The sequence below is a fragment of the Sorex fumeus genome, unplaced genomic scaffold, assembly GCF_029834395.1.
Source record: "Sorex fumeus unplaced genomic scaffold, SorFum_2.1 ptg000043l, whole genome shotgun sequence".
Classification (NCBI taxonomy): Eukaryota; Metazoa; Chordata; class Mammalia; order Eulipotyphla; family Soricidae; genus Sorex; species Sorex fumeus.
The window spans coordinates 45,249,259-45,268,121 of NW_026606100.1; the positions used below are offsets into that span (position 1 = coordinate 45,249,259).

Sequence of the window (18,863 nt, forward strand, 5' to 3'; positions counted from 1 at the left end):
GAGGAGATGAGGTGTCAGGGGAGAGAGGGGGGGAACTATATAGATCCAAATATGCATACACTGAAGCTGAAAGGATAAAAGGTTTGACAGGAGACCCACCTGCATGTAAACTTACTTCACTATCCATCACATCCACTTGGAATTTTTCTGTATCTAACAGAGAGGAACTGGTCTCCTATGAGACACATTCATGTTATCATTCATGTTAAAGGTAAAGGTAAAGGCCCTCCCGTTGATCGTCAATTTGCTCGAGCGGGCCCAGTAACGTCTCCATTGGAGACTTTGTTGTTACTGTGTTTGGCATATCGAATACTCTCAGTAGCTTGCCGGGCTCTCCCAGAGGGGCAGAGGAATCGAACTCGGGTCGGCCATGTTGGCCGCTTGTAAGGTGAACGCCCTACTGCTGTGCTATCGCTCCAGCCCATCATTCATGTTATGGGGAGATAAAAGGCAACAACCTACGAAACCTGGAAAGGCAGCAGAGGGATTCAGACAACCTTCTGGTCAACTCCAGTGAGGCTAATCCTGTCTCTGGACCTGTTTTATGCAGCCATGCCACACCCCCCCACCCCCAAACACACACACACACACACACACACACACATTCACCTGTGCCAATCAGGTCCCAAAGGCAACCAGAGTCAACAACCTATAAAAAGGACACTCATTAAATGAAGAGTCTCTGGATAGCCAGAGAGATACTAATCATTTGCTTCTCTCCAATTGCTGTATATGCAGAAAGTAGTTTCTAAATATTCCTGTGAATTTGTTCTACTACTTACAAATTTGGTCTGTTAAGTAAATCAATATTGCCAAAGTTGACCGACTGATAAATGAGAGCAGAATTCCTAAAAATAACCACATAATTTTTTTTTCCCACTAGAAAGTCAAAACAACAAAACCATTTTCAATGAATCATTCCTGACCCAGCTCACCTTTCTGGGTCGATTTTAAACTACCTCTCACTGCAGATGAACCCAGTAGACACTCTCTGCTCTCCAATTTATCCTGAAGAGATTGAAAGGGAATTTGAAAGGTTAATTAAAATTTCTGCTATTGCTCTTGTCAATATCTAACTGAGCACACAATATTTAACTAGATCAAGGACCAGGTTTCTGAATAATTAAGCATTCTGGTTGATACAGAATTACTCTGTATCCATGGATTACCAATGTTTAGCAATTAGAGTAGAAACAAAACCACTGAGAAATAGCTTTCTATTTATTTCTTTTTTTGTTTTTCTTTTATGATTCACCTTTAACCTACTGGTCCACACATTGCAATAATATATATAAATATATATATATATCCACAAAGGAAACAGAATTGAAAATAAACCAATGTGATTACTACAACTAAAAAAAAGAGAATTTGAAGAGCAAAAGACCATCAAATCAAAAATGCAAATTATAAGAAAAGGTATTTGCAAATAACACATCTGCAAGGAGCTAATATCTATGATATATAAAGAACTCATGCAGCTCAACAACCAAAAAAAATGCAATATTTTTAATGGTCAGATAAAAATGTAGATATTTCTCCAGAGAAGACACAGAACATCATTAGACATATAAAAAGATGACCATAATCTCTTATTATAAAGGAAATGAATAAACAAAAGCATATGATCTGACCTTATACCTGTGAGAATGACCATTATCCAAAAGAAAGAAGCAACCAGTGCTGGAGAAGATGTGAAGTAAAGGGAACACGTGTACATATTTAGTGGCAGTACAACTTTGCAGTCCTTCTGGAAAATAGTGTGGCGATATTCAACACATTAGAAAAGAAATTTCAAAAAAAGAAAGAAGAAAAGAAATATCATGTGATCCAGCTATTCACGTCTAGGTATTAATCTAAATAATACAAAAACACTAATTCAAAGAAAGATATACACATGCCTATGCTCCTTGAAGCACCCTTCACAATGTCCGTGTGGGGGGGGGGCGGGGACTAAACATCACAGATAAATGGAAAAGGATTTGACATGTTTAATATATAAGTGCACACTGGCATGCATGTGCCAGTATACACATGCATCCATCAGAATACTTAGATTTATAAATGTAGTATCTGCCCATTTGTGACTACATAGAGTAACCTTAAGGGTTTCACAGTAAGTGGGGGGAAAAGATAGGGGAAAAATTTCAGATCTGTAATATCTTACTCATATGCAAGAATAATCAGAAACAAAGAAAATTAATTTTAAAAATACAAGGTCCTAATTAGAATTAATTTGTTATCACTAGAGAGGATCATAGAATTGGGAAAAATGGGTAAAGGCAATGTTACAGTGATAGAGTGATACAGAAACTAGACCTTTGATTGTGGTGATGATGTAGTAGATACAGATATTGAATCAAATGACTAAAGTATTTAATATTTTATCTAAATATTTCTTTAAAATATTAAAATAGCTACTTAATATTTTGTAAACGAATGATAGCTCATAGATTTTATCTTAAATTTATTACTGTTTGCGAGGACTGGTTAAAGAAACTTTGGTACATTTACACAATGGAGTACTATGTAGCTGTTTGAAAGGATGAAGTCATGAAATTTACATACAAGTGGTACTACATGGAAAGTATCATGCTAAGTGAAATGAGTCAGAAAGAGAGAAACAGACATAGAAAGATTGCATTCATCTGGGGAACATAAAGTAACAAAATAGGAGACTAACACACAAGAATAGCCGAGATAAATACCAGGAAGTTACTCAATGGCTTGGAGGCCAGCCGCACACTCTAGGGGTAAAGACAGCTCAAAGAGAGAAGGGAGCACCAAATAAAGGGTGTTGGGAAGATCCTCCCAGGATGGGAGATGCATGCTGAAAGTAGACTATAGACAGAATATGACTGCCACTCAATTCCTCCTTTGCAAACCACAGCACCCAAAAGGAGATTAGTGGTGGTGGAGAATGGGCATTAGTGGAGGGATGGGTACTCGATCATTGTATAACTGAAACCCAACCACAAAAATTTGTAAGTCTACAAAAAAAAAAGAACGTCAAAGTTCACTGGTGGAGGGATGGGTACTTGATCATTGTATAACTGAAAGCCAAACACAAAAATTTATGTCTACAACTGTACCTCATGCTGTTTCACTAATAAAAATTTAAAAAACATTTATTACTGTTCGCTACATGACTGAATTAAGAAATTTCAACTTTTAAGCCTATCACTAATTCACTGTAGATCATCACTCTATTAATACCTTCATTAAAATTCCCTAAACAGACTGAGAATCATTTCTATGATTTCTGAGTCATTATGACATTCGATCAAACACTTTCTATGGAGACACAGAAAAGCAAAAATCATCAAACCGTCTATGTACCAGACCAAATAATAAATGATTTTGGTTTACAGACTACACAGCCTTTGTTGAAACCATTCAATTTCCCCTGTGGTGCAAAAGAGGCAATATTTTTTTTAAAAAATGAACAATATTTTAGTCAATGCCTGTGGCTGAGTTCCAAAATAACTTTATTTACAAAACTTGGTCTTAGAGCTGGAAGGCCCAGAGCAAATCAACTTCCCCACACTATTTTTTATCTTTCATGGTCAGGATGATTAGTAAACACTTCTATTAAACTTCCTCTGTGCCTTCTGGAAGAACTCTTTCTCTATCTGATTATTCTGTGTTTATTCAGTTCTATCTTTTTTTGGTTGTGCTTTCATCATCAAAGATAGATACAAGGCCAGCCAATTGCTAATCATGTGCCATTAGGTTGCCTTTAAACAGTTTCTTTGCTTTCCTACACAGAATAGACTAAATGCTATGTCAGAGAAAGGTTAAGGGGGACCTTTAACAGGGCACTCAGATGCCCCTGCACAGTTCCCAGCAATTCAGCTCAGGCCCACACTTGCAAATCTTACTCAGTGAAACCTGAAGTGAAGAACAGGGTTTTTGAACTCCATTTTTCATCCCCAAATGAACTTTTTTTCACACTCTCTTTAAGAAGACTACAATTTTCTAAGCCACATTCGATGATGTTTTAACGTCTCTTATCTGGGTTCATAATTATCTTTTTTGATGGCCTGTTAACTCGCATTATTCTTTTGGATGGGAAATTCTTTGTAAGCCAAAACTATTTGTTTTTTGTTTGCTTGTTTTTTTTTTTAATCCAGCATACTCATTTTGTGTCTCACAGAGTTGTTGACACACTGGAGATGTTCTACAGAATTTTACTCAGAGTAAGAAAATAATCATCTTTCACAAGAAGGCCGCCTTCCCTTAGTCCATTTTTATCCAACAGTAATTATATCCCTATCTGTATTAGTTTATTATTGATGCTATTAAAAGTTACCCAAATTTAGTAGCTTTATAATAATACAAATTTTTTTTTGGAGGAATTGACACAGGTTCGATTCCTCTACCCCTCTCGGAGAGCCTGGCAAGCTACCTATGACGTATCCAAGAGTATATCGCCCACACAGAAAAGCCTGGCAAGCTACCCGTGACATATTCAATATGCCAAACACAGTAACAAGCGTCACAATAGAGACGTTACTGAATCCGCTGGACCCACTCAAGCAAATCGATGAACAACGGGAGGACAGTGACAGTGACAGATTACAACCAGAATTCTTGAACTCGAGGTGTCCATAGAACTGCACTCCTTTTGCATTTTCAGGAAAATATCCCTTGCCTTTTCCAACTTTTAATGTCAATCATAATTTCTTAGTCTGTGGTCTCTTCCTTGCTCTTCCTTTAAGAGCAGCAACATGGCATCTTCAAATCGCTCTTTTCTTGTTTTTACTATCCTCATCACATGTCCCCTAACTCTGATTCTGTGCCTCTTTCTTATAAGGGCTTTTGTGATCAGATCAGGCTTATGCAAAAAATTCCTATCAAGACCCAGAAAATAATTCCTTAACAAGATCCTTATTTACTCAAATCCAAAATGAAACCTAATTTTCAAGTTTCAAGGACTAGGAAGAAAACATCTTTGGCTGGCCATTATTCTGTCTATCACATTATATTTAAAATCTGAGAGCATGAAGGGCATGAAGACAAAGAAGCATTACAATTTCTGGAGAAGAGGTATTCTGCCAGTTGAGCTGCTCCCCACTGGGAATCCCCATCAGATACAAAGAAAGGCATGGATCAACACACTTATCTCAGAACTCTTTCAAGTATGGCTTCAGACATCATCCTGAAAATTCTGATTAACTTTATGGAAAACTCATATATCACTATTTCAAACAAGAAGCAAGTTCACATACATTACACAATGATTAACAGTGAGATATTCCAGAAACAGTAAAAAGAATTCAAGGGGGAAAAAACTGAAGCATTCCAGAAACAAAATCTTTTGTCCAGAGAGAGGTTAAATAAATATCCATCCTAAACTAAATATGCTTCTGGGTGATGCAGTGATTAAGTATAAGCTTAAAATCAGCTTAAGAAAGAAAGTTAGTGGGGGAGGGGGGTGAAACAAGAGAAAATTTCAGAAGGGAAGTGGTCAGGAGTCACTGTGCAGGGTGAATCTTTAGGATGATGTCTGAGGCTTTTATTTAACAGAGGAGAAAATTATTACATCAAAACCAACTTTTCTGATAGTAGCTATGGCGCCCCAAGTGTTCCCTGTCATCTTTTGAATTCTTGTCTACTAAGACATGAACATTCCCTTGGCATCAACACTTTATTAGATTTTATAACAATGATATTTTAGTGACTATTAAAAAACAGATGAAAGATGTATTTTAATAGACTGTTGATCCACTAGAATACGGGCTATGACCATCAAGTCAGAGGCTTCTTTTTAAATAGCAGAATGCTCACCTGTATTTCATCCACAGGTATAATCCTTTTTCTAAATTCTTTAGGTGTTTTTTCAGAATTTCCTCATCGTAGGGCTATAAGTAATGCATTCATCTATCCATCCATCCACCTGTCCATCCATCCACTCATCCTTCGACTCAAACTTATATTAAATATCTACTGAATCCTGGAGACAAAAAGATACTTAATCTAGGTTCCACCCACAAGAAACATATGGCCCATTTGGAGTGGGAATGGAGTCACAAGTAAACAACTCTGTGAACCTGAAAGACACACACTACTTCTACTTAGGTTGGCCATGTACATCAAGGGATTCACTTCTTTCCATTTCCCAAACAAACTCTGGATGACTTTGCATTTACTTCCAAACATCAGGTTCATTTTCATGTAATCAAGACATTTGTAAGAAAAATAATTCAAAGAACTAAACTTAAGACCTCAGGATAATTTTAAAAAATAATTAACAAAGAATCTGTGATACTATCTCACGGGCCTGAATGTAAAGTTCAGACCATATGAGTTTGAATCAAGATTATTCCCACAGGGGATTTTATACAGATTCTTCAACTTCTCTGGGTGTTCATTGTATTCATCCAAGATTGGGACAATTCCTATCTTACAGGTTTGTTAAGTTGACAAATACTGAAAACTCAGGATATTTCTGGTTTTGTTCCAGACTACAGGATATAGAAATGAGGGACACAGCCATCCACTCGTGTAGCTGGTGAGACAGAAAATTATCAATCAGTCTCAAAAATAGAAGAATCTTAGTATTGAGTTCTCTGTAAGTTTCTTGGGTTCCTGCAAACATAGTGGTTTAAAGTAGAATAGAAATATTTTCTCACAGCTTTGGAGGCTAGAAGTTGAAAAACCAAGTGTCCCTAGTGTCATGACCCCTCTGAAGTTTCTAAGGAAGAATCTATCTTTGTCTCTTTGAGGCTCTGGGAGCTCTACACATTCCTTAGCTGGTAGACCATACCTCCAACCTCTGCTTCTATTTTACTCAACTGTCTCTGCCTCACCTCTGTCCATTCTTACTAACAGGGATACACGCGGTAACTGAATTCAGAGCCCACTCTAAGTCTAGACTGTCTTCATCTTCAACTTTTTCATTACCCTATTCCCAAATAAGGTCACATTCTGAAGTTCCAAGTAGATACGACAGGGAAGGAGGTACATATTCTTCAACTCTGCCCTCATTGTGTCCAAATTCTATAAGGAGAACAATGGAGGAAATGGAAGGGGGTGTCTCACATAAGACTTGAGCAAGGACAGACAAATCAGCATCTCTGAGTGAGAAATGCCAACAAAGAAATTCCAGGTTCAGGAGGGATGTCCCAGAGCATGAAACCCCTTGGGTACGGAGGAGGGTCCGAGAGTTCAAATGAAGGTATAAGAAGGTGACTTAAGTAAGGGGAGGATGAGATCTTGCAAGGAGGGAAAACAACAGAAAGAAGCAGTTATACCTATAACTGCATCCTCAGGCTCATGTGAGAAGAAAATATGGCATGGAGCCATGGTGCCTCCATCCCCAAAGGACTCAATGCACTGAGCTCAAAAATCCATCCACCAATGAGCGCGGGCGGGCCAGGTTCTGGCTGGCCCCTACCACAGGCTTCTGCCGGGATAACGCTTTCAGCGCATTCATTGAGCAGCCTCTTTCCCACTCCCACGGGCCATGCAGGTGGCTTCCTGATGCAGGATATTAACTTTCAGCTGCTGCAGGTCCCTAACCTCCCCGCTAGTCGAAAAGGTTTCCTCAGGTTTGGATAAGCCTCAGATAAGGAGCTGAACTTTTGCAGGCTTATGAGAACTGCACCTCGGATCCTTCAGAGATTCGCTCATCACCAACCTTAATCCATCTCAAATAAAACCTGTGCATACAGACGTGCTTTCCCACCATGGCTGTTTAAAAAGGAAAAAAAAAAAAAGAACAGCTTTGTCGGTTCTGCAAAAGCATCCTCTGTTGACACTGTGCCCCTAGAATTAATTTCCAAGATTTACATTTTAATTCCTGAAGATATTCAGGGAGAAATGGATCGCAGCCTACGGTTGCAGAGCCCTTCCCTACAGAACCAGCTGGCTTTGTTCTCCTCTCTCCCTCCCACCCCCTTGTTGCTTTCTCTTGGTGTATTCAGGGGATTTCCTTCTCCACATACAGGGTTTCCTCCCTGGCGTCCAGCCCCTAACTTTTCAGCCCTGATCCTCCCTCCAGGCTCTCTCATCTGCACCCCACTGCTGTGGTTACTGCACCATCTGTCAGGGTGAATAGTAAACCCCATTAGTATATCCCTTATTGGAAACAGGGTCCCATGTCATTAAGATGGGATCTGATTGAGTCAGGGTGGGAAGAGAAGAATCAACCAGACGAGAAGATCAAGGATGGTGGGAATCTTCTAGAAACTGGAAGAGGCAATGAAAGCTGTTCCTGAGACTCTTCAGAGTGTATGGTCCTGCCTGCTTTCCAACTCTTGCCTGCCCAAACAGGAGAGGTGATGTAACCTATGAAGTCTGTGGTCCTGGTTCCGGCAGCCCAGGAAGCAATGGTGCCCAGAACCTTCCCTCTGCCCAGCTCCCATACTTCCTCCCTGCCTGCAAGTCCTGCCTCCTTCTCTGGAGGTCCTCTGACCTCTGGCTGATGCCCGAATTTATGATGATGGAGACCACATGAGTACTACATAGATAAAGAACTCTGCTGAGTCTTCCTTTTTTTGCAACAGTTTATTAAAAAATTTCCCAAAATAGAGCAAAGCTGAAAGAATTTGACAAGGAACATCCATGTATACCCAATGTGTATGTTAGCCCCTAACATGGTACATATTTGCCCAATCATTTATTTACTTACCCATTTACCTCATCTCTCTCTACCTATCAAGAAATCTTGCTGTTTTCTATATTCATTTCAAAATAAATTGCAGTCATCAGTATACTTGCCCCTAAATTATTCTTCAGGGCTCACCTCATTAACCAGAGGTCAATATTTGTTTACAGACATTTTTGTTCATAGGGTCAAATTTACATTCAGTGAAATGCACTTTTTCTTTAACTGAATCACTATGAGATGAGATACACAGCACAGTTACAAAGTTGTTCATGATCGGGTTTCTGATATCTATTGTTCCAACACTCATCCTTCTACCAGTGTACATTTCCCACCTTCAATGACCCCAGTTTCCCTCTCACCATCCCCCACACCCTGTCTCTATATCAGGCACTCTCTCTTTCTCTCTCTCTCTCTCTGTCCATCTTTCTCTGTCTCTCTCTGTCTCTATCTCTATCTCTGTCTGTCTGTCTGTCTCTCTCTCTCTCTCTCTCTCTCTCTATCCTTTTGGTGATATGCACATTTGAAGAGGAGATTGGGCCACACCTGGCAGTGCTGAGTACACAGTACTCCTGATTCTGTGTTCAGGGTCACCCCTGCTGAGGCACCTGGGGTGCATGCAGGGATATAACCAGGGTTGGCCAGATGAAAATCAAGTACCTTTAACCCTCGTACTCTCTCCAAACCGGAAATGTACATTTTAAGTGCACTATCTTTGAATTTTGACAAATGCATACACCTGCATAGGTCAAACTCCTATTAAAAATAGAACACCATTATTCCAGTTTCCTATTGCCTCTTGCAAGTCAATCCCTGGTCTCCTTTTCCCAGAGGTAGCAATATTCTGAGTTTGGTCCATCAGAGATCTGTGTAGGATTCCCTATAAGTAGAATTTACAGAGTGTCAGCTTCTGTGAGAGGCTCCTTTCACTCAGCACACTTCAGAGATTGGTTCATAATTGTGTGTCAACATGTTGCTGAACTGTGAGCTGCACTCCTTTCTGTGTATTCTGCACAGCTGCTCTTTCCTCCTGGACCCCTGGCTGCTTCCGGTTGGAGGCCCCATTAAAGCCGCTGTGACAATGAACACATATTTCATCTTGTTGGACCCAAACTTTCATGTCTTCAGGGGGATCTGGAAACTCCTGCCTGATCATAACTTGATCATGACCCACTGGCAAACCCTGCTCAGTCTTCTGGCCCCTCTGAAATGACTGTGTGATGTAGTGACTGAGAATTCACACTGTGTCATATGTCTGGGTCTAAATTCATATTGTTTCTTTCCCTTTCTGAGAAACAGTATGCAATGTGCAATCACTTTTTATTTTTCCTTCATTTGGGGACCATATTGGCATCACTTCTTATGGGTTGCAGGGAACCACATGCAGTGCTAGAGACTGAACTAGGTCAGACCCATGTAAGACAGGACCCTTATCCCCTCTACTATTTCTCCAGCCCCAACATGCGACCACTTTTTGCCTCTATTTCAGCATCTGAAATAAAAAAGAGACTAAAAAAGAGAGGAAATGACTGTGGGGATTTCACAGGTAGATTCTCAAAAAGAAGAGATTGAATATGCTGGGAGCACTTGCTGATGAGCCCAACACAGGCCACATCTGGAAGCAGGGACCTTCTTTCTCTCTCATTCTAGCTAACCACCAAAGACACAGCGTAGGCTTCACCCTGGATGAAATCGACACCATTTCTCTGCTCCAGAAATAAACTCAAAGACATTTTAGGAATCTGAAACAAGTCTAAACTTTGCCGCCTAAATTTTTAAAGACCCAAGAAGACCATCACTCAAAGCTATCTAAAATATTGGGCTGTGATAGTACAACAGGTAGGGAGTTTGCTTTGCCTACGGCCAAAGCGGGTTTAATCCCCAGAACACCATATAGTCACCTGATCCCACCATGAGTGATCCCTGAGTATAGGGCCAGAAGTAAGCCCTGAACATCACTGGGTATGATTCTCCCGACATTCCGCCCACAAAAGCTATCTAAAATATGAAGCCAGGTTGATTTGGTTTTTTTTTTTTTTTTACTACTGTATTTTCGGGCTGGAGCGATAGCATAGCGGTAGAGCGTTTGCCCTGCATGCGGCCTACATGGTCGACCCAAGTTCTATTCCTCCGCCCCTCTTGGAGAGCCTGGCAAGCTACTGAGAGTATCTCACCCACACAACAAAGCCTGGAAAGCTCCCCATAATGCATTCAATATGCCAAACACAGTAACAAGTCTCTCAATGTTACTGGGCCCGCTCAAGCAAATCGATGAACAACGGGAGAACAGTGACAGTGACAGTGACTGTATTTTCTTTAGTTCTAGGGTGAAACATCCATTGTGTTGATCAGGAACAATGGTTGGCTGATTGAGAGTTCAGGAGTGGCAAAAGGATAAAATGAGTAATTAAAAGAGGGAAAATGCAGTAACCAGTACTATTCATTTAATAGACAAAATATTTCCGGTATGAGCATTTTTCAGAGACAAAAATACAAAGTTTCAACGGTCAACAGAGGTAAAGGAGCTACTAGTTGGCCCTATAAAATTCTAGTCCAGAATTTGTTTGGTTCATTGTTTTCACAAGGTGCCATAAATACAGCATCAGGCATGTCACTGTCTCAACCTCCATTCAGCCAGGTCTACTCCTGTCTGGGTCTACTCATTCCTGCCTAGTCAAGACCTTCCTTCTTCAACATCATCGCCAGCTCTGCTTTATCAGTAGCCTTTCTTCTTTCCTAGGTTTTCTGCCCCCTAAATAAAGGACTACACCCACAGGACACTGTCTCATAAGTCTTGGGTCATCCGTAGAACCAGTTATTGGAAGGCATCATGTCTTCTATCTCCCATACCCTTGTTCATGCTTTACATAAAGCTGAGTGAGTGAGAGTGTGTTGTCCAAATAAATGTCTTGCTCTCCCAAACAAAAGGGAGAGAAACAGAATGGAGAAAGATATTTGGACCCCAAAATGATTGAGCTCGACTCAACATAGGTATTAAGTGGCCATAATTGTACTGTGACTTTAAGAAAGGACCTAGAATGTCAAACATAAGTGTGGGTGTGTGTTTACTAACACATATACACACACTCATCAGGGTTTCTGAAAGGAGAAAGGGTTCCTGATAGGTCCAGAGACATAGAAGTGTAGACAAACACTCTGAAATACAGGGCTCAATCTGGAGAAGTCAGACAGAGATAAGGAAAATGAGACAGAAATCTCTAGGGAGGTCTTATCTAGTATCCTCTTGACTAGTGTATGTAACGAGGCACTATATGTCCTGTTGTGAGATACCTCACCCCTAGGATGCTCCAAGGGAAACAGAAATGAAAATAGTGTCGAGTCTCTCACCTAGAAGAATATTACAGTAGAGAGTCCCTCGTCAGTGAATGTAGCCTGCTCCCTTGAGTGTAGGCTAAGCGGAGACTCCTTCCAAGTCACCCTGAAGGAAAGGAAAAGGAAAGTTGCTTCTGTGTGAAGAAACTTGGCAAACACTCCTTCAGCCAAGTGATGAAGATCAATAGCAATAGCTATAGATCATGCTGATAGCAGGTGTCTTTGAGATGATCTAATGCAAATAGTGCATTACCTCTTCGATCTTCCCCCCCAGCACCCATAACTTCAGTCTAATCATGAAAAAAAGAAACCTATCAGATTTCAAGGGCAAAGCATCCTACAGACATTCCTCAAAATACTAGTTTGCCGTAAAATTGCCAAGGTCATCAAAAACAAGCAAAGTCTTGGAAACTGTCATAACCAAGAGGAGGCTAAGGAGACATGACTCAATGGAAGGAGGGGAGGGAAGGGTTGGTCCTGGCGGTGATCCCAGAACAGAGAAAGTCATTAGGTAAAAAGCTACAGGACTTCACTTAATAATAAGGTATCAATATTGGACCATTAATCGTAACCAATGTCCCTTACTAGTGTAAGGTGTTAGCAATAGGGGAAATGGACTGTATAGCTTCACAATTTTTGAAAAGTCTGATCTATAGACTGAAGTCTCTGAATTAAAAATATAATCTCTTGACTCTAACCCTCACTAGCTATAGAATCCTCACTAGGTAAAACCTACTCTGAGCCTCGGTTTTCTCTTCTCTCAAGTGGAAATACTGGCTATCACTGTCACTGTCACTGTCTTCCCATTGTTCATCAATTGGCTCGAGCAGGCCCAGTAACGTCTCCATTGTGACACTTGTTACTGTGTTTGGCATATTGAGTATGTCATGGATAGCTTGCCTTGCAGGTGATATACTCTTGGTAGCTTGCTGGGCTCTCCGAGACGGGTGGAGGAATCTAACCTGGGTTGGCCAGGTTGGCCGCGTGCAAGTCAAACACCCTACCTGTTATGCTATCTCTCCAACCCACTGGCTATCTATCATCCTGAAGAAGTCTGAGGGCGGGCATGGTGAGGAAAAAGGACCGGTTCTAATGAAGACAGGGAGTTAGGAGTGCCTGGGCATTATTCTTCAGTATTATTATTTCAGTGGCAAAATATAAACTACTTTCTTTCTTAATAGATATTTCATTGGAAAATTCTCTTAAGTTCTTCCTTTTACTGGTTTGGACATTTAGTAACACAAGTTATTGGAAGAGAGGCTCAGGACATCACTCCAAAATGCATTCCCTGGGGCTGGAGAGGGGATCTGGAAAGTCTTCTGACAAGAAAAGGCCCTCGATCAGTTGACAGGGAAGCAGCAACCAGCAACACAGGTCATAAAGAATATGAAAGAGACATCTCAGAGAATGTGATTACTTAAATACGGTTATTCTTCTTATACACCTCTGTCTCCTGCCTGTCTCTATCTCTTGCATCTCTCTCTCACTCTTTCACACACACACATCCACACAAAGTGCAGAGAAGTAAAATTTGAGGACAACATCCTGTTTGTGCTGGAAAGATGAATACCTTTTCCATGTGATTTGAAATACTCTTGTGATGCTAAACAGCGTGGATAATGGCATACAGCACAGTAACCATTAGCATACAGAAGGTCTGGTCTGGGAGCCCGCCACTTTACAGTCTAAAAAGGCTACTACATTTTTCTCATTTACTAGTTAACCATCAGATGACAACTTGGCTATTTTGCCTGGAAATGATAACAATTCATTTTAATGCATTCATCCATACTCATAGAGAAAACAATATTTCATAATATATAACCTGGGGACCATAATTCATTGCTAAGGGACCAGGATTTACAATAGATGGGCTTTCTAAAGTAGTTGGGGAAACCTCAGATCCAGCCTCAACACTTTAACCAGTAAGTCTGAACTATGCAAAAGAGCTCAAGTCAAGCACATTACAAATAGCAGGGGTCCCTGTCACCACAAGCCCACCCCAGCAATTAACAGGCTTGACTATGCTGCCAGAAAGCAAATGGTGATTTATTGTTCTCTTCAAATTAGTAAAAGCAATGCCATCCATTGTGAATTCCAACATTAATCCATTCAGGAAAGAGCTGAGATTTCAAAATGGCTCGGGGAGCAGGTTACTCTCCTAAAACCACAATTTTTTCCATTTTAATTCTCAGTCACCAGGGAAGTCTCTGCTTGCACCTGAGTCCTGGAGAGAAATATTAAAATAGGTAGCATGGGGTATTTTTGTACTCTATAAACTTCCGGTCCACTTTCATACCTCTCAAAGCTTAGCAACAGCAGGAAGCGACAGTGTGTCAGAAAACTCAAGTAAGTCTCCATTCTACAAACCAGAAAACTGAGTCTATGGGGTAAGCCCTGGCCCCAAGAATCTGCAAAGGAGCAAAAGTAACCCTTCTGGGAGCCACACTGAAGTCTCCTAGGCATATTAATTAGCAGTAGCTCATTAATATGTGTGTCATAACTGGCATCAGTAACATTAGTGAGAAATATCACTACTGTGTTTACAAATGATGTGTATATGAATGTTACGCATCTGATTCGATACACATGTGTGCTTATATTGAATAAAGCATGTTTTTAAAATCTGAAGACATTTACAGAAATGCCCTTGAGAGGCATAATTTACAAGCCTTACAAAGAGGAGGTATAAATCATGGGCATAAGATCCCCAGAAAAAAAAGAGCAGAAAGTGGGAGCTCTGTGAAAGCGAGCTGCCTGAACAGGATTGCCCTGTGGCACTGCCCAGAACAGGAGAGATCTGCTTACAGGAACCATCAGGGACCCTCTTCACGGGGCCTGGGTTTGCTCAGTTTCAACCCTAGTCCTGACCTCAACTCCCATACATTCGTCTTGTGTATTCTCCCAAAAACCTGGCTAGGGGGTTTAAATATCAATATGAACACGCCACTCCTGCTAAATGTCCACTCCAATCCCACCTTCCTCTCCTTGAATGTTTCACTCTCTTGTTCACTGTCACTCCTTCTGGTCCTGGAATATTGGGGTGCTCCATCTGAGAGGTTTCCCCTCATGAGTTCCCCAGATGGTCTAACAGCTGTCCTGCATGACCCTCACTAGCCATCCCATCTACAGAGGGCTCTCAATCTGCAACATCCGCCTGTGACATGTTCTCCATCACAGCACCCTTGTTGGAATCGATTTGCATGCTTAGCCCCAGATGTGTCCCACACTAAACTAAACTCAAAGTTCTATGAGAACAACAGCCTCTGTTCTCTTCTTGGTCTTTTTTTTTTTCATGGTCTCTACAGAGTGCACTGGGCCCCACACGTACCTCCATGAAATAAACAAGTTTTTAAGAGGATCAAAAAGTACTTGAGTGGGAAGCAAAATCTCTCTAATATCCCAAGATATTAGAGATATCCCAAGATATCTCAAGATCCCAAGTCCAAGTAAGGAACAAGGAGGAGCACAGACTGAGTCTGTGAAGTGCTTCAGTTCACGGAGCAGTGCAGAGAATTAACTCCGTGGTGAAATCGTTAGACTGTGCCCACTTAGGCTTTCTGACGCCCGGCTGAGTGGTCCTGCTCTGATTTCTTAGCCACTTGCTTGGTTTCTGTTCGATTTCGGAATCAAGGCTGAGCCTCCGGATGAGCATACAAAAGGTGCTTCAGTAACTTTAAATGAGGCATGTGCGTCCCTGTGTGTATATACATGTGTATCTGTGTGTGGCTGTGTTTTTATTATTAAACCACAGGTATGTAAGTATTCTAAAGCTCAAAATTATAGACACGGTTGCACACATGCCACTTTCAATCATATTTGATGTCATGAAGAGCAAGTCTATGGGACTTTGGAATTTGAAATAGTCATTCAGAAGCTCATGAGCACTGGGAAAAACAGAGAATGGGGCTCAATGAAAACGCACCCCAGTAGCCCAGGCACTCGTACTTATGGAGGGACAGGTGGGGGCCTATTACTCCTGGACAATTCCCCAGTCCTGGGGTCTGAGGACCACATGATGTGAAGGCACCAGAACAAGCTATCAAACACAGCAAGTGGGGCGCCAACAGCCTCTGTGTCCACATACCATGCCCACAGCGGAGCCAAGCCCAGTGGTGGCTTCTTCCCCTGTCATCCTCCAATAACGAGATTGATCTGCTGCCGAATAAAAGATAATGCAATCTCAAGGAAATAATTTATTTCCTTGGAGAATTTGTGGTGTCAGTGTGGCAAGTCAGCTTCCATCTTCTGTCTGCCAAGATGTCCAACAGACCCCCAACTATGCGGGGACCCCCTCAGGCAAAGAGGCCTCACAGTTCCTGAAGTATTACCCACTGGCAAGGAATTTGGTCCCCAGCTGCTCTTGTGCCTCAGTCACGTCCAAGCCGGAAGAGCCTGGGGGTCCCTAGTTGGGTCAGGGGGTCACCACTATTCAGTGTTGACCCGTGACAGTGAGATTCAGAAATAAGCCCATGGCTCTGATCATTTGGAGTCAGTGGGTTACTTTACATCAAGCACAATTCCCAGCCCTTGTGTCTCAGATGGATGTCACAAGCCTGGCTGTGTTTAAAGCATAGAAAAAGAGGGATGAGAGGTCCGAAAAATAGTATAGCAAGTCAGACACATGTCCAACATCTGGGCAATCTGGGTTCTACCCCAGCACCAACCCAGTTTCCACCTCTGGCACCCCATATGTCCCCCAAACCTGGCAGGAATGATCCCTGAACACAGAACCTGAAATGCTTATTGCCCTTAACGCAGCCAAGTGTGAGCCCTACACACATATACAAAGAGTGGATGAAGTCCTGATTTAAAGCAGTTTCTCAAAAGGAGCAACAGGCAGAGGGTCAGTAGTAGTCTCAGATATACTGGTGGGGGGTGGAGGGAAGGGGCGAGAAATACATTTCTATGTGTTCCCTAAAGAGCATAGATTTCTGTGCTAGAGAGACAGTGGAGCAGGTGAGTTCCTGGCCTTGTACACAGCCTGTGCAGGTTAGGGCTCATCTTGAGCACCACATATGATTCCCCCAGCACTACCAAAGTGATCCCTGAGCACAGAACCAGGAATAGCTCTGAGCAGCCCCAGGTATGGCCCAAATCGTCCTCTCTCCTAAAGAAGGTAAAAACCTTAAGGGGTGCTGGGAAGGACAGTGAATACTTTTGCTCCTTTTTTTTTTTCTGGAAGGGGATAGTAGGAAATTTAAGTTTAGGGGCCTCGGGTTTAGCCCCCATAAGACGGAGAGCTATTTAGCCTGGGTCTGACAGCTGTCACCTGAACGTGTGACAAGTCTTCATTCCAGAGGCAGTGCATGGCCAGAAGCAAGGGTGGGAAGGCAGTACCAGCTGGTGTTCTTCCACCATCATTTCACAGAACTTCTCTCTCCCCAGGAGACGAAAAAGGTCACGGCCACGTAAATAATTCACCAGAGCCAGTTCAATTCTCTGCACCTGAAATCCTAGGACAATCCTATAAAGCAACCGCCACCCACCACGGGCAAGGCAGGAGGCTGACTGATCTCGTCTCCACAAGAGGCTGCCAAACCCCACTAGCCAGCGATTTGCAGATGATTTTCGAACTTTTGCTCTGCATATGATTGCGACTGACAAGCAAATCCCGTCCATCAAAAAGTATGACTGATCTTCGGAGAAGGCAAACTTGACATCAGCTGTCTGAGAAGCCATTTTGCTTATCGACTGCAGCCACCAGGCATGCTCAGGACACGGTGGAGAAAAGCCTTTTCTCAACGAAAACAGTAGCCCCTGAGAACTCCAGGAAAAATTCCTCAAGCCCTTGTGCTTTACGCCTCCAATGGAAAAATGTAATTCAGCACTGGGTGGTGCTTAACATTCTAGTCCGTCGGAATTATAAAATCCTGCCCCCACAGCAGGCCTTTGCACCGCCAATGTGTCGGGGCCAAGCAAGGCTCTGATGGTTGCTCTCTCCTTGGCCAGGCACCTTTCCCATTCTGTTCATCTTAGTCTCTAGCCAAATGGAACTTATTACTTATAGCTGGTTGGGATGCATGAATTATTTATAGAAGTCGGTCTATGCCTCCAGACTCTGAAAAGACAATACAACAGTCCTCTCGCTGACCCCCCTCTCCTCCCCACTGTACAGTTTAGACCCATCAGAGAAGACGCCTTGAGGCTGGGATGGAACCAGGGTGAACACCGTGAGCCTGCACAGCGATTCGGAAGCAATCTGGTGTGTCTTGGAAGTCTTTTCACAAAAATCTCTGACTTTCTGAGCTGGGATCAGCACGGCCAAGGGCGGACAGGGCCCTGAGGGTGGACACATTCCTCAGCTGCCTGAGGCTGGGCCAGGAGCCAGACAGAAACGCCCCATGCCCATGTGCACCAGGAAGGACACACCTCTGCCCACATGTACCAGGATGGACACGCCCCACTTCCACATGTTCCAGGGTGGACACGCCCCCCCTTCCCACGTGTACCTGGACACCCCCCCCTTTCCAGATGTATCTGGACATGACCCTTCCCACCTGTACCAAGAAGGACATGTCCCCTTCACATGTGCACCAAGCCAAACTTGCCCTCTCCCATGTGTCCTGCAGGTTCTCCAAGCTTCACTAACAAGGTTCTGTGTCTGTTCCTGGACACAGGCGTGTGCAGACTGAGTGAAAGGCCAACCCCAACCAAAGAGGTCCCCGGGAACACAGCACATGATTATCCAACAAAACAGACCCGACCTCACACCCCACTCTCTTCCAGCTCTGTCTCCGTCAGACATGGGCCCAGTTTAGGGCAGGGGGGCACATCTGGGTTAAAGGTGTCATGTCTTCACGGGAAACCACCCACACCACCCCAAATGCCACATGTTAGCCAGGCAAGACGACCCCCACATGATAATAGCCCTTGGAGCTGGGATGAAGCAACAGCAGGGGTTGTCCGTCCACCCCTC

The 18,863-nt window shown here is 42.6% G+C and overlaps 1 protein-coding gene across 4 annotated transcripts in view; it reads right to left on the reverse strand.

Moving 5' to 3' along the window:
* The window catches only part of GFRA1 (GDNF family receptor alpha 1), a 231,242-nt gene that overhangs the window by 139,565 nt on the left and 72,814 nt on the right, over nucleotides 1–18,863 (reverse strand). The window lies entirely within an intron of this gene.